Source organism: Scyliorhinus canicula, chromosome 2, assembly GCF_902713615.1.
Source record: "Scyliorhinus canicula chromosome 2, sScyCan1.1, whole genome shotgun sequence".
In the NCBI taxonomy this organism is placed as follows: Eukaryota; Metazoa; Chordata; class Chondrichthyes; order Carcharhiniformes; family Scyliorhinidae; genus Scyliorhinus; species Scyliorhinus canicula.
Window position 1 is genome coordinate 81,440,257 of NC_052147.1, and position 16,658 is coordinate 81,456,914.

The window sequence follows — 16,658 nt, forward strand, 5'->3', positions numbered from 1 at the left end:
GAAAAAACAATTCCATCTTTCAGGGTGACTGCCAACAAATAAAGTGCTCAAGCAACTCAAAGATCCATCAATGACATTAATAATCCACTGAAACAATATCTTTAGTTATCTCAAACTTTGCTCATCTCAAACTTTGCTTCTGTGATTTAATTTGTTGCATGGATAAAATACCAAAGGATTTACATAACTGAATAAAATAAAGTTACAGCAATCAAAAAATTATTGACATGAAAAAAGCAGCAAACCATATAAAATTGTAAGTCCGGTGACTTTGGTGGTGCTCTCGAGAGGAGTGGCTGCGTCGAGTAGAGGCTCCCGCCGGTCCGCGATTTTTCCGACTTTTTCAGGGGTTTCCCCGTGGTTCGTTCTTCCCACGAAAGGGGAACGGTTTCTTCGGCCTTTGGGGCCTGAGGGACGGGCCTCGGGTTGGTCCGGTTTGGAGCCGGTGAGGAGCCCCGCGGAGTGTCTAGCAGCCGGAGCAGGAGGCATCGCACAGAGGTCGGATGCGTGGGCGGAGCTTGACACGAGGCGAGGCAATCGAGGTGGCAGGCCTGAGTCCAGAACGCGATGTGGAGGGGGAGTAGAGCACACTGGGTGGCTCCCACTGAAAATGGATCTTTGAGGAGTTTGAAGTCCGGTCCCCAGAGGAAGAGATTTCCTGACTTTGGAATGTTTGGGGGAAAAATTTGTGAAAACAATTATTTAATTTTTTCGGATTGAAGAAAGAAAGAAGAAATAATAAGTCGTTAGAGGATGCGAAAAGCAGCTAGGAAGAAAACCCGGGTTCGCCGTTGAATGAGAAAGCCAGCAAAAGCGCTGACAGGATGGTGGATGCTGGACTGCATGGTGGGGCTGCACTATTTACGGTGGAAAAGATGACCGAGGTGATGGCGGTGGAGCTGGAAAAGCAGTTTGTGAGGAAGGAGGCGGCGGTCGCATTGAAATTGTTGGTGGAGGAGGCAATCGCCCCGGTGAGGGTAGCTGTGGCAAAGACATCGGCCGAGGTGAGAGAGCAGGGTGAGAAGATGAAGGAAGTGGAGGAAGCCGTGTCGCAGCAGAGCGACCAGCTCACCTGGATGGGGGACGAGTTGCGGAAAGTGGTGAGGTCAACAGAGCACTCCGAGCAAAGCTCGAGGACTTGGAGAACCGCTCGAGACGGCACAATCTGAGAATTGTGGGCTTGCCCGAAGGGACAGAGGGCCCAAGGCCAACCGAGTACTTCGCTAAGAAGTTGGCAGAGCTGATGGGGGTGGGTGAGAACTCCTCCCAGTACATGCTGGACTGAGCTCATAGGTCATTAAGGCCGAAGCCCAAGGTGAATGAGCCGCCAAGAGCAGTAATTATCTGCTTCCATAAAGTCTGCATGAAGGAGAAGGTGTTAAGCTGGGCGAAGCGCAAGGTGCAGTGGGACGGTGATGGAGTTTGGATCTATCAGGACTTGACGGTTGAGTTGACAAAGAGATGAGCGGCTTTCGGGCGGGTGAAGGTGGCACTGTACAAGAAGGGGGTGCGATTTGGTATGGTGTACCCGGCGAAGCTGAGGGTAACATATAATGCCAAAGACTTTTATTTTGAAACAGCGGAGGTGGCTGAGGCATTCGTGAGGGCAGAAGGCTTGGGATTGACATGAGGAGCAGAACTGGAAGAAAGACTGTGGACTGTGTTTGGGCAGCTGGAAAATGTATAAATGCTACAACTTTGTTTTTACTGATGTATATTGTAATTTACTTCTCTTTGCATTGTAACAGAGTTCAAGTTAATGGTTGGGTGCGTTGGCGTTCTGTGTTGCGACGGTTAAATCTTATGTTAGTGAATTGTATGGGTTGGATTGTTGGTTTTGTTTTTTTCTTTCTCTGGTACTAGGTGGAAGGGGACGATATATCTTGGCGGGGGCAGCCACCACGGAGGTGAGGTGAGAGGAGGGATGCGGACGTTGGAGCCTGGATAGCAGGCTTCAATGGGCCTACGAGGCGAGCGAGGGGGTTCGATGTTAACAACGGACAGGGGTGAGTCAGGCTTATGGGGCAGGGCCCAGTGGTATGATGATGGTAGATAAGAAGGGTTGGGGGGGTGAGAGATCCCCAGTTAGGATAGTCACGTGGAATGTGAGAGGGCTAGGAGGTCCGGTCATGGGTGCTTGCGCATCTTAAGTTTGAAAGCCGATGTGGCAATGCTGCTGGAGTCTCACGTGAGGGTGAAGGACCAGGTGAGACTTAAAAAGGGCTGGGTTAGTCAAGTGTTTCACTCTGGATTTGACGGAAGGGCTCGAGGGATAGCGGTAATGGTCAGCAAAAGGGTACGGTTCCAGATGGAGAAGGTGGTGGCAGATCAGGTGGGTAGAATGTGATTGTGGCAGGGGCGCTAGAGGGGAGATTAGTGGCGCTGGTAAGTGTATACGGTCCCAATTGGGACGATGTGAGATTCGCGAAGAAGGTGTTTGGGGCCATCCCCGACTTGGACACACACTAACTGATTGTGGAGGGGGACTGGAACTTGGTGCAGGAGCCAAGGTTGGACAGATCACGGCCGTGCTCGCTGGTCTCATCGCGGGGGGGGGGGGGGGGGGGGGGGGGGGCGAAGGCGCTGGCTGGGCTAATGGTGGAAATGGGAGGGGTGGATCCTTGGAGGTTCCTGCCCCCAAGGGAACGGGAGTACTCATTTTTCTCAGCAGTCCATAAGGTATACTCGCAGATCGACTTCTTTGTGGTGGGGAAAGCTTTGCTGGCTGGGGTTATGGGGTCGGAATACTCGGCAATTGCTGTGTCAGATCATGCTCCGCATTGGGTGGAAATGGTACTGGAGAGGTACGCAAAATGGTATGCAGAGGCCGGGGTGGAAACTGGATGTGGGGCTTTTGGGGAACCAAGTGTTCTGTGAGAAAATTGAAACGGTAATTAAGGAATATGTAGATTTCAACTGTACGGGTGAGGTGTCGAAGGCAGTTGTCTGGGAGGCTCTAAATGCGGTGGTGAGGGGGGAGGTCATTTCGTTTACGGCCAGGGTGGACAAAGAGGAGAGGTTGGAGCGGCAGAGGGTAATAGATGAGATGTTGGAGGTAGATAGGAGTTATGCAGAAGATGGGAACCCAGCGAAGCTGGAAAAGAGGAAGGAACTACAGGCGAGCTTCGACCGACTGTCTACCTGGAAGGCAGTGCGCCAACTGAGACGAGCAAGGGTGCAGTTTATGAACATTGGAGATGAGGCATGTTTGCAGGTCAGCTCCGGAGGGAAGCAGCGGCAAGGGAAATTCTTCAGGTGAGGGATAGGGCAGGGAAGTTCGTGGTGGCTCCTGAGCTGATTAACAAGGTTTTTGAGGAGTTTTGTGAGAGGTTCTACAGGTCAGAGCCACCCGGGGGAGACCGTGAGATGCAGGAATTTCTAGATGGGTTGGAATACCCGAGGCTAGGGGAGGGGGACAGGGCTACATTAGAAGGAGCAATAGTGGAGCAGGAGATAAAGGATGTGATTGGGAAGATGCAGTTGGGGAAGTTGGCAGGGCCGGATGGGTTTCCGGTGGAATATTATCAAAAATTCAAGGATAAGCTGGCATCCCTGATGGTGGGGATGTTTGAAGAGGTGACAGGGAAGGGGGTGTTGCCACAAATCTTGGGGCAGGCATCGATTTCACTGTTGCTAAAAAAAAAATAAGGATCCGATGGAGTGTGGGTCACATAGGCCCATATCACTTCTGAATGTGGACGCAAAAGTATTGGCGAAGGTACTGGCGGGTAGGCTGGAGGAGTGCCTCCCGAAGGTGATAGGTGAGGATCAGACGGGGTTCGTGAGAGGAAGGCAGCTTTTTTCGAACATTTGGGGTGTTTTGAACGTTGTCATGGCCCCAGCAGAAGGGAAGGAAACAGAGGTGGTTGTGGCCTTGGACGCCGAGAAGGCATTTGACCGGGTAGAATTTTGGCCTCGGCTACTTCCTGTGGTAGCAAATTCCACAGATTCACCACTCTTGCGGTGAAGGGATTTCTCCATACCTCATCCCTAAAAGGTTTATCCCTTATCCTCCAGCTCTGACCCCTATGACAACTATGATTGGCAGATAGGAACCAAAGAGTAGGATTTAATGGGTCTTTTTCAAATTGGCAGGCAGTGACTAGTGGGGTACCGTAGGGAGCGGTGCTGGGCCAGCAGCACGGTTCGATTTCCGTAACAGCCTCCCCGAACAGGCGCCGGAATGTGGCGACTAGGGGCTTTTAACAGTAACTTCATTTGAAGCCTACTCGTGACAATAAGCGATTTTCATTTCGTTTCAGCTATTCACAATTTATGTTAATGATTTAGATGAGGGAACAAAATGTAATATCTCCAAATTTGCAGATGACACCAAGTAGTGTTGGAAGGTAAGCTGGGAGGAGAATGCAGTGTGATTTTGACAAATTGAGTGAGTAGGTAAATGAATGGCAGATGCAGTATAATTTGGAGAAATGTGAGGTTATATGCTTTGGTAGCAAAAACAAGAAGGTGTCTAAGAGTCGCTTAAATGTCCCTAATGACTCTGACTCCACCACCTCTACTGGCAGTGCATTCCACACACCCACCACTCTGTGTAAAGAACCTACTTCTGACATCTCCCCTATACCTTCCTCCGATCACCTTAAAATTATGTCCCCTTGTGACAGCCATTTCCACCCTGGGGAAAAGTCTCTAGCTATCCACTCTATCCATACCTCTCATCACCGTGTACACCTCTATCAAGTCACCTCTCTGCCTTCTTCACTCCAGTTAAAAAAGCCCTAGCTCCCTTAACCTTTCTTCATAAGACAGGCCCTCCAGTCCAGGCAGCATCCTGGTAAATCTCTGTACCCTCTCCAAAGCATCCACATCCTTCCTATAATGAGGTGACCAGAACTGGACACAATATTCCAAGTGTGGTCTAACCAGGGTTTTATAAAGCTGCAGCAAAACCTCGTAGCTCTTAAATTTAATCCCCCTGTTAATGAAAGCCAACACACCTTCTTAACAACCCTATAAACCTGGATGGCAACTTTGAGGGATCTATGTACGTGGACCCCAAGACCCCTCTGTTCCTCCATACTTCCAAGAATCCTGCCTTTAACCCTCCGTTCAGCATTCAAATTCGACCTTCCAAAATGAATCACTTCACATTTATCAAGGTTGAACTCCATCTGCCACTTCTCAGCCCAGCTCTGCATCCTGTCAGTGTCCTGCTGTAACCTGCAACAACCCTCAACACTCTCTACAACTCCCCCAACCTTTGTGTCATCGGCAAACTTACTAACCCACCCTTCCACTTTCTCATTCAAGTCATTTATAAAAACCACAAAGAGCAGAGGTCCCATAACAGATCCTTGCGGGACACCACTGGTCACCGACCTCCAGACGGAATACTTTCCATCCACTTACACTCGCTGTCTTCTATCGGCCAGCTAATTCTGTATCCAGACAGCTAAATTTCCCTGTATCCCATGCCCCTAACTTTCTGAATGAGCCTACCATGGGGAACCTTATCAAATGCCTTACTGAACAGTAGCATTGTGGATAGCACAATTGCTTCACAGCTCCAGGGTCCCAGGTTCGATTCCGGCTTGAGTCACTGTCTGTGTGGAGTCTGCACATCCTCCCCGTGTGTGCGTGGGTTTCCTCCAGATGCTCTGGTTTCCTCCCACAGTCCAAAGATGTACAGGTTAGGTGGATTGGCCATGCTAAATTGCCCTTAGTGTCCAAAATTGACCTTAGTGTTGGGTGGGATTACTGGGTTATGGGGATAGGGTGGAGGTGTTGACCTTGGGTAGGGTGCTCTTTCCAAGAGCCGGTGCAGACTCGATGGGCCGAGTGGCCTCCTTCTGCACTGTAAATTCTATGATATACATCACATCCACTGCCCGACCTTCATCAATATGTCTCGTCACACCCTCAAAGAATTCAATGAAGCTTGTGATGCATGACCTGCCTGTCACTAAGCCATGCTGACTATCTTTAATCAAACTATGTTTTTCTAAATAATCATAAATCCTATCTCTCAGAATCCATTCCAATATTTTGCTCACCACAGACTTAAAACTGATGGGTCTAATTCCCAGGGATTTCCCTATTCCCTTTCTTGAACAGGGTGAACAACATTCGCCTCCCTCCAATCATCCGGTACTACTCCAGTGGAGAGCAAGGATGCAAAGATCATCACCAAAGGTGCTGCAATCTTCTCCCTCGCTTCCCGGAGTAACCTTGGATATATCCCGTCAGGCCCAGGGGACTTATCTGTCCTGATGCTTTTCAAAATTTCCAGCACATCCTCCTTAATATCAATCTGTTTGAGTATATTAACCTGGTTCACACTGTTCTCATGAGCAACAAGGTCTCTCTCTGGTGAATACTGAAGCAAAATATTCATTTAGGGCCTCCTTTACTTCCTCAGACTCTAGGCACAAGTTCCCTCCACTATCCCAGATCGGCCCTACTCTCACTCTTATTTCTCACATAAGTGTAGAATGCCTTGGGGTTTTCCCTAATCCTTCCCGCCAGGGCTTTTTCATGCCTCCTTCTAGCTCTCCTAAGTCCATTTTTCAGTTCCTTCCTGTCTATCTTGTAACCCTCTACAGCCGAGTCAGATCCTTGCTTCCTCGACCTGACGTAAGCTTCCTTCTTCCTCTTGACTGGAAGCTCCACTTCTCTTGTCATCCAAGGCTCCTTCACCTTATCATTCCTTCCTCGTCTCAGTGGGACAAAACAATTCAGCACTGGTAGCAAGTGCTCCTTAAACAATTCCCACATTACTGTTGTGCATTTCCCCAAGAACAATTGTTCCCACTTTATGCTCCTTCGCTTCTGTCTATTAGCAGTATAATTTCCTGTCCCCCAATTAAATACCTTCCCACACTGTCTGTTCCTATCCCTCTCCATGACTATGGTAAAGGTCAAGGAGTTGTGGTCACGGTCACCAAAATGCTCTCCCACCGAGACATCTGACACCTGGCCTGGTTCGTTGCCGAGCACCAAGTCCAATATGGCCTCCCCTCTAGTCGACCTATCTACATATTGAGTCAGGAATGCTTCCTGTACACACCTGACAAAATCTGCTCCATCCAAACCATTTGCACTAAGGAGGTTCCAGTCAATATTAGGGAAGTTGAAGTCACCAATTACAACAACTCTGTTACTTCTGCACTTTTCCAAGATCTGCCTCCCAATCTGTTCCTCTATCTCCCTGCTGCTATTGGGGGCTCTATAGAAAACTCCCAATAAAGTGACTACCACTTTCTTGTTTCTAACTTCCACCTATACTGACTCAGTCGACAAACCCTCCTCAACTACCTCCTTTTCTGAAGCTGTAGTGCACTCCCTAATTAACAGTGCCACTCCCCCTCCTCTTTTATCCCCTTCCCTATTCTTCTGAAAACATCTAAACCCCGAGACATCTAACAACCATTCCTGCCCCTGTGAAATCCATGTCTCCATAATGGCCACAACATCTTAGTTCCAAGTACTGATCCATGCTCTAAGTTCATCTCCCTTATTCCTGACACTCCTTGCATTGAAACAGACACACTTTAACCCATTCCACTGAGTGCAACTTTGCCCTATCAACTGTCTATCCTTCCTCACAGACTTGCTGCATACTATTTCTGCCTGTTCAACAGCTACCCTATCCTCTGATCCATAGCTCTGGTTCCCATGCCTCTGCCAAACTAGTTTAAACTCTCCCGAAGAGCTCTAGCAAACCTCCCACCCAGGATATTGGTGCCCCTCGAGTTTAGGTGCAAACCGTCCTTCATGTACAGGTCCCACCTTCCCCAGAAGATATGCCCATGATCCACATATCTGAAGCTTTCCCTCCTGCACCAGCCCTGTAGCCCCGTGTTCAGCTGCACTCGCTCTCTGCTCCTTGCCTCACTTGCACAATAAGAAGTCTTACAACACCAGGTTAAAGTCCAACAGGTTTGTTTCAAACACGAGCTTTCGGAGCACGGCTCCTTCTTCAGGTGAAGAAGGAGCCGTGCTCCGAAAGCTCGTGTTTGAAACAAACCTGTTGGACTTTAACCTGGTGTTGTAAGACTTCTTACTGTGCTCACCCCAGTCCAACGCCGGCATCTCCACATCACTTGCACAAGGCATCGGTAGTAATCCCGAGATCACTATGCTTGTCCTGCTCTTCAGCTTCCAACCTAACTCCCTAAAATCACTTTTTAGATCCTCATCCTTTTTCTCAGCTATGTTGTTGGTGCCTATGTGCACCACGACTTCTGGTTGCTCACCCTCCTTAAGAATCCTGTTGACTCGATCCGAGACATCCCTGGCCCTGCCGCCCAGGAGGCAACATACCTTCCGGGAGTCCCGGAATCTCCTATCCATTCTCCTAACCATTGAGTCTCCCATCACTATTGGTTTTCTATTCTGCCCCCTTTCCTTCTGAGCCACAGAGCCAGACTGAGTTCCAGAAACCTGGCCGCTAGGGCCTTCTCCCAGTAGGTAATCCCCCCAACAGCATCCAAAACGGTATACTTGTTTTGTAGGGGAATGGCCAAGAGGGATCCTGCACTGTCTGCCTGTTCATTTTCCTTCCCCTGACTGTAACCCAGCTACTCTTGTCCTATACCTTGGGAGTGGCTACCTCCCTGTAACTCCTCTCTATCACTCCCTCTGCTCCCGGATGATCCGAAGTTCATCAAGCTCCAGTTCTCTAACGCGGTCTCTGAGGAGCTGGAGTTGGTGCACTTCCCGCAGGTATAGTCAGTGGGGACACCGGTTGTATCCCTCACTACCTACATCCTACAGGAGGAGCATGCAACTGCCCTAGCCTCCATCCCCTCTGATCTGAATTCACAGAGATTTAAAGGGGGAAGAAAAAAGAAAGATTAAACACCTGTTAGGCCCTTATACTGTTGCTACTCTCCCAAATGAACCCTCGAAAATTGGTGATTCTGCAAAATGAAAGAATGATAGCTTGCTGCCTCCCCAAATAAAAACAAACACACAAAATTAATTTTTTTTAAATTTTAAAACCCAAATTTTAAAAAACCCCCAAAACAAGCAACTCTTGCCTTACAGAATGTAGCTGCCCTGTGGACCAACTGGAACTCTGCCCTCCGACTCTGCTCCCAGTCAGCTGCACTGTCTGTAAATCCCAGCTCCCTTCATGCTCTTTGAGGAAATGAAAGGAGGACCTTGCTCCTACCTCACCTAACTCAGTCACCAAACTCTCACTATAGCACTCAAATGCACCCAAATTTAGCACGCCGTACAAACAAAAAGAAAAAAAAAGTTCAGTAAATATTTTCAAATGAAATGTTGAGAAATTTTATATTGTTCCGTCTGCACTGCTGAGACTGAAATTAAGTCACCTCCCTCGCAGTAGCTCAATGGATCAATGTACTTTGTCGAACTGCATAGTCATGAAAAATTACAGCAGGAACCTTTTGAGCCCATCAAGCATGTCCCATATGAGTTGCATTTCCTGTTTTTTTTTCCTCCATTCCCTTATCAAAGTTTTATGTCAAATATTTAGTTTCTGGTTGGGCATTCATGTCTTAACAGTCCTTTGCACAAAACAAATTCTGCAAATCTCTCCTTTTGTTCTATTGATTACCTTGGCCTCACGGTAGCATGGTGGTTAGCATCAATGCTTCACAGCTCCAGGGTCCCAGGTTCGATTCCCGGCTGGGTCACTGTCTGTGTGGAGTCTGCACGTCCTCCCTATGTGTGCGTGGGTTTCCTCCGGGTGCTCCGGTTTCCTCCCACAGTCCAAAGATGTGTGGGTTAGGTGGATTGGCCATGCTAAATTGCCCGTAGTGTAAGGTTAATGGGGGGATTGTTGGGTTACGGGTATGTGGGTTTAAGTAGGGTGATCATTGCTCGGCACAACATCGAGGGCCGAAGGGCCTGTTCTGTGCTGTACTGTTCTATGTTCTATGTATGTACTGCTACGGTCCCAGCTAATGCTACTACTGGATAAGTCCAAATCTTAGGGTTGATAAATCCTAACTTTTACTTTTTTGTTTAGAAACATGGAGGGCAGCTACTGAATAGAGCCACAGAGACTGCTGATATACTTTTTAACAAAATAATAAAACATTTATTCAACAAGAAAATAACTATATTACACTACTCCTTCTCCCATTTTACGTATTTATACAGATTCGTCAGCATAACACAAGTTACAAAACTTATACTCCAATGTCCTCTGATTTAGTTAGTACACAGTCCATGTAAACCAATGAACTGTGCTCAGTAACCCCCCCCCCCCCCCCCCCACCCGCATGCTGAAACCAATGACAGGTGTCGCCCAATACAGATTTCTCAGCAGTTTCCCCCCTCCCCCCAACTTCCCCAGATGCTTATCACATTGAGCCAAATGGTCTCACTGGAACTCTTTTCACACGAGGATTTCCAATGTATTCTTTCGCAGAACCCGCCTTGGAATCTTTTCCCAAATGTCGCTTTCTCTTGTCTTCACCAAGGATCCACATCCAGACTTTCAACCTCTCCCTCCAATTTTCCTCTCCCCTGGAGCACCACGTGCATTCTGGCTTCACTTTCCACATGCACTCTCTGGTATTGCATTATACCAATGCAACACCACTGCTCCACAGGCCGGGCGCAGTGGTTAGCACTGCTGCCTCACAGCACCAGAGACCCATGTTCAATTCGGGCTTTGGGTGACTGTGGAGTTTGCATGTTCTCCCAGTGTCCGTGTGGCTTTCCTCCATCACTCCAAAGATATGCAGTTTAGGTGGATTGGCGTAGGATTATGGGGAAAGGGTGGGGAGTGGGATTAGATGGGTATCTTTCGGAGGCTCGATGCAAACTCGATGGGCCAAATGGCCTCCCTCTGCACTGTAGGGATTCTATGGAAATTGAGGAGTCGCCAAACTTTGGGCCTCCTTGGATCTCTGGCTTTTCGCAAGCCCACGTATTCCAGGTCTGTACCTTTTACTGTCCTGTTTTTCAACTTAGAGCCTCAGTCTTAACTTCATGGAACAGGATTTGTTTCAAATTACTGTTCTGGTTCCTGATTTAAGTGTCCTCCTGCTCCCTGCACTTCCCTCTACTAGTAGACTGCTGACAACTAGGTTTCCCCCTTGAGATCCAGAAGTCTCTCCACATTCACTGTTAACTTCAGAACTTATCCAAGATTTTAACTTTTCTCATCAATCTGCAAACATGTCCATCTCGAAAGAGACTTTACATGCTCCCTTCATCTTGGAGCATAATCACGAAATGAACCTCAAACTGCTTTCAGGAGACAATATTCTAAATGAAGCCTAACCAATGATCCCGGTCCTCACGGATAAAACAAATCCTTGGCTTGGTCCATCTGGAATGGTATAAAAAGTACTGTTATTGGCTTCGAAGATGTTGAGACTTTCAGAAAATGTTGTTTTTGAACCTCTAGGTCTGTCCGTTCTATATGCTCTTGTGTATTTTCATTAGGTTTATCCTGACCCTTTTCTCCCAAAATATATTACATCCAACTTCTACATATTAAATATCATCACCATCTATCTGTCCAATCAGCTAATCTTCTATCTTCTCAAAGTGATCACAACAATTAAAAAAGATTTCCTGAGCACCATTGTCCTTTCAGTGATTTTTAACAAACAATTCACAGTGTATGGGTGTCACTGGCAAGGGCAACATTTATTGCCCATGCCTAATTACCCTTGGGAAGATGGTGGTGATCTGCTACCTTGAACCATTATAGGCCATGTGGTGTAGGTATATCCAGAATGCTGAGAGGAAGGAATTTCCATAAATTTGACCCTGTGACAGTGAAGGAAAGGTGTTCTAGTTCCAAGTTAGGATGATGTATGGTTTGAAGAGGAAGTTGCAGGTGATGGTGCTCCCATGCACCTGGTACCCTTGTTCTTCGAGGTGGTAGAGGTTGCGGGTTTGGAAGGTGCTCTTGAAGGTGCCTTGGTGAGTTGCTCCAATGTATCTTGTCAATGGGGGAGGAAATGAATGTTTAAGCTCATGGACAGGGTGCCAGTTAAGTGGCTGCTTTGCCCTGTATGATGTCAAGCTTCTTGAGCATTGTTGGAGCTGTATTCATCCAGGCAAATGGAGATTATTCACATTCCTGACTTGAGCCTTGTAGATAGAACATAGAACATTGAACAGTACAGCACAGATCAGGCCCTTCGGCCCTCGATGTTGTGCCGAGCATTGTCCGAAACCAAGAGCAAGCTATTCCACTCCCTGTCATTCTGGTGTGCTCCATGTGCCTATCCAATAACTGTTTGAAAGTGCCTAAAGTGTCCGACTCCACAATCACAGCAGGCAGTACATTCCACACTCTAACTACTCTCCGAGTAAAGAACTGACATCGGACATCCCTCCTATATCTCCCACCCTGAACCTTAGTTATGCCGCTTTGTAACAGCTACATCCACCCGAGGAAATAGTCTCTGAACGTCCACTCTATCTATCACTCTCATCATCTTATAAACCTCTATTAAGTCGCCTCTCATCCTCTTTCGCTCCAATGAGAAAAGCCCCAGCTCCCTCAACCTTTCCTCATAAGACCCACCCTCCAATCCAGGCAGCATCCTGGTGAATCTCCTTTGCACCCTTTCCAATGCTTCAACGTCCTTCCTATAATGAGGTGACCAGAACTACACACAATACTCCAAATGTGGTCTCATCAGGGTCCTGTACAGTTGCAGCATAAACCCACGGCTCTTAAACTCAAGCCCCCTGTTAATAAACACTAACAGCCTTCTTCACGGCTCTATCCACTTGAGTGGCAACCTTCAGAGATCTGTGGACATGAACCCCAAGGTCTCTCTGTTCCTCCACATTCCTCAGAACCCTGCCGTTGACCCTGTAATCCGCATTCAAATTTGTCCTACCAAAATGAATCACCTCGCACTTATCAGGGTTGAACTCCATCTGCCATTTTTCAGCCTAGCTCTGCATCCTATCAATGTCTCTTTGCAGCCTACAACAGCCCTCCACCTCATCCACTACTCCACCAATCTTGGTGTCATCAGCAAATTTACTGACCCACCCTTCAGCCCCCTCCTCCAAGTCATTGATAAAAATCACAAATAGCAGAGGACCCAGCACTGATCCCTGTGGTACACCGCTGGTAATTGGTCTCCAGTCTGAAAATTTTCCATCCGCCACCAGTTACTTATCCAATTGGCCAAATTTCCCTCTATCCCACACCTCCTTATAGAACATAGAACAATACAGCGCAGTACAGGCCCTTCGGCCCTCGATGTTGCACCGACATGGAAAAAATCTAAAGGCCATCTAACCTACACTATGCCCTTATCATCCATATGCTTATCCAATAAATTTTTAAATGCCCTCAATGTTGGCGTGTTCACTACTGTTGCAGGTAGGGCATTCCATGGCCTCACCACTCTTTGCGTAAAAAACCCACCTCTGACCTCTGTCCTATATCAATTTAAGGCTATGTCCCCTCGTGCTAGCCACCTCCATCCGCGGGAGAAGGCTCTCGCTGTCCACCCTATCTAACCCTCTGATCATTTTGTATGCCTCTATTAAGTCACCTCTTAACCTTCTTCTCTCTAACGAAAACAACCTCAAGTCCATCAGCCTTTCCTCATAAGATTTTCCCTCCATACCAGGCAACATCCTGGTAAATCTCCTCTGCACCCGTTCCAAAGCTTCCACGTCCTTCCTATAATGAGGCGACCAGAACTGTACGCAATACTCCAAATGCGGCCGTACTAGAGTTTTGTACAACTGCAACATGACCTCATGGCTCCGGAACTCAATCCCTCTACCAATAAAGGCCAACACACCATAGGCCTTCTTCACAACCCTATCAACCTGGGTGGCAACTTTCAGGGATCTATGTACATGGACACCGAGATCCCTCTGCTCATCCACACTACCAAGAATTTTACCATTAGCCAAATATTCCGCATTCCTGTTATTCTTACTTTCTTCTTGAGCCGACTATGGGAGACCTTATCAAACGCCTTACTGAAATCCATGTACATGACATCAACTGCTCTACCTTTATCTACACACTCAGTTACTTCCTCAAATAATTCAATCAAATTCGTACGGCAAGAATGACCCATCACAAATCCGTGTTGACTATCCCGGATTAAGCTGCATCTTTCCAAATGGTCATTAATCCTATCCCTCAGGACCCTTTCCATTAACTTGCTGACCACCAAAGTAAGATTAACCGGCCTATAATTACTAGGGTCATTCCTATTCCCTTTCTTGAACAGAGGAACAACATGCGCCTCTCTCCAGTCCTCTGGCACTATCCCCGTGATGTGGAGATACCGGCGTTAGACTGGGGTGAGCACAGTAAGAAGTCTTACAACACCAGGTTAAAGTCCAACATGTTTGTTTCAAACACTAGCTTTCGGAGCACTGCTCCTTCCTCAGGTGAATGGAAGGAGCAGTGCTCCGAAAGCGAGTGTTTGAAACAAACATGTTGGACTTTAACCTGGTGTTGTAAGACTTCTTACTGTACTATCCCCGTGGACAGTGAGGACCCAAAGATCAAAGCCAAAGGCTCTGCAATCTCATCCCTTGCCTCCCCAAAGAATCCTAGGATATATCCCATCTGGCCCAGGGAACTTGTCGACCCTCAGGTTTTTCAAAATTGATACATCTTCCCTCAGGACATCTACCTCCTCCAGTCTACCCGCCTGTATCACACTCTCATCCTCAAAAACATAGCTCTCTCCTCAGTGAACACCGAAGAAAAGTATTCATTCAATGACTCTCCTATCTCTTCTCACTCCATGCACAAGTTCCCACTACTGTCATTCTTTTATTTCTCGCATAAGAGTAAAAAGCCTTGGGGTTTTCCTTGATCCGACCCGCCAAAGACTTCTCATGCCCCCTCCTAGCTCTCCCAAGCCCTTCTTTTAGCTCATTCCTTGCTACCTTGTAACCCTCAAGCGACCCAACTGAACCTTGTTTTCTCATCCTTACATATGCTTCCTTTTTCCTCTTGACAAGACATTTAATCTCTTTTATGAACCATGGTTCTCTCACACGGCCATTTCCTTCCTGCCTGGCAGGGACATATCTATCAAGGACACACAGTATTTGTTCCTTGAACAAGCTCCACTTTTTATTTGTGCCTTTCCCTGACAGTTTCTGTTCCCATCTTATGCTCCCTAATTCTTGCCTAATCGTGTCATAATTACCCCTCTCCCAATTATAAACCTTGCCCTGCCGTATGGCCCTATCCCTCTCCATTGCAATAGTGAAAGACACCAAATTGTGGTCACCATCTCCAAAGTGCTCTCCCACAACCAAATCTAACACTTGGCCCGGTTCATTACCCAGTACCAAATTCAATGTGGCCCCACCTCTTGTCGGCCTATCCACATATTGTGTCAGAAAACCCTCCTGCACACACTGTACAGAAACTGCCCTGTCCGAATAATCAATATTTGGAAAGTTAAAGTCACCCATGACAACTACCCTGAGACCTCTACACCTATCCATAATCTGCTTTGCAATTTCTTCCTCCACATCTCTATTAGTATTTGGGGGCCTATAGAAAACTCCTAACAACGTGACCACTCCTTTCCTATTTTTAACTTCAGCCCATATTACCTCAGAAGGCAGATCCCCCTCGGACTGGCTTTCTGCAGCCGTTAAACTATCCTTGATTAATAATGCTACTCCTCCACCTCTTTTACCACCTTCCCAACTCTTACTGAAATATCTATACCCCGGAACTTCCAACAACCATTCCTGTCCCTGCTCAAACTTTGTCTCCGTAATGGCCACAACATCGTAGTCCCAAGTACCAATCCACGCTCCAAGTTCACCTACCTTATCCCGGATGCTCCTTGCATTGAAGTACACACACTTCATCCCACTTCCTGCCTCCCGGTACATGCCTGCGACCTTGATACCCTCCTCACTACTCTCCACACTGGCTTCTGGACTGCAGCTCGTTTACCCATCCCCCTGAAAAATTAGTTTAACCCCCCCCCCCCCCCCCCCCCCCTGAAGAGCCGTAGCAAATTTTCCTCCCAAGATATTGGTGCCCCTCTGGTTCAGATGTTGTACAGGTCCCACCTTCCCCAGAATGTGCTTCAATTATCCACGTAACTGAAACCTTCCCTCCTACACCATCCCTGCAGCCACATCTTTATCTGCACTCTCTTCCTGTTCCTCAACTCGCTAGCACGTGGCACCGGCAACAAACCAGAGATGACAACATGGTATATCCTGGCTCTCAGCTTCCACCCTAGCTCCCTAAATTCCTGTTTTAAATCCCCATCCCTACTCTTACCTATGTCGTTGGTAGGGATGTGTACCAAGACTTGTGACTGTTTCACCTGTGTATTCTGAAAACACAGTCCGAGACGTCACGGACCTTGGCACCCGGGATGCAACATACCATCCGTGAGTCCCTTTTGTTGCCACAGAACCGTCTATCTGTCCCTCTAACTATCGAGTCCCCAATAACTATTGCTCTCCTGCTCTCCCCCCTTCCCTTCTGAGCCACAGGGACAGACTCAGTGCTGGAGATCCGGTCACCATGGCTTACCCCTGGTAAGTCGATCCCCCCCACCAGTATCCAAAGCGGTCTACTTGTTACGAAGGGGAACAACCTCAGAGGATCCTTGCACTGACTGCTTCCTCCCTGCCCCTCTCACCGTCACCCATCTATCTTGATTCTTCGGACTAACTACATCCCTGAAGCTACTATGACCACCTCGGCCTCCCGAGTG

General features: G+C 47.7%; 2 protein-coding genes across 2 annotated transcripts in view; one reads left to right on the forward strand and one right to left on the reverse strand.

The window, feature by feature from the left end:
• nubpl (nucleotide binding protein-like) overlaps positions 1-16,658 on the reverse strand; it is a 217,827-nt gene that overhangs the window by 175,998 nt on the left and 25,171 nt on the right. The window lies entirely within an intron of this gene.
• LOC119955283 (myb/SANT-like DNA-binding domain-containing protein 2) overlaps positions 1-16,658 on the forward strand; it is an 80,803-nt gene that overhangs the window by 39,057 nt on the left and 25,088 nt on the right. The gene's annotated exons all lie outside the window — the stretch shown is intronic.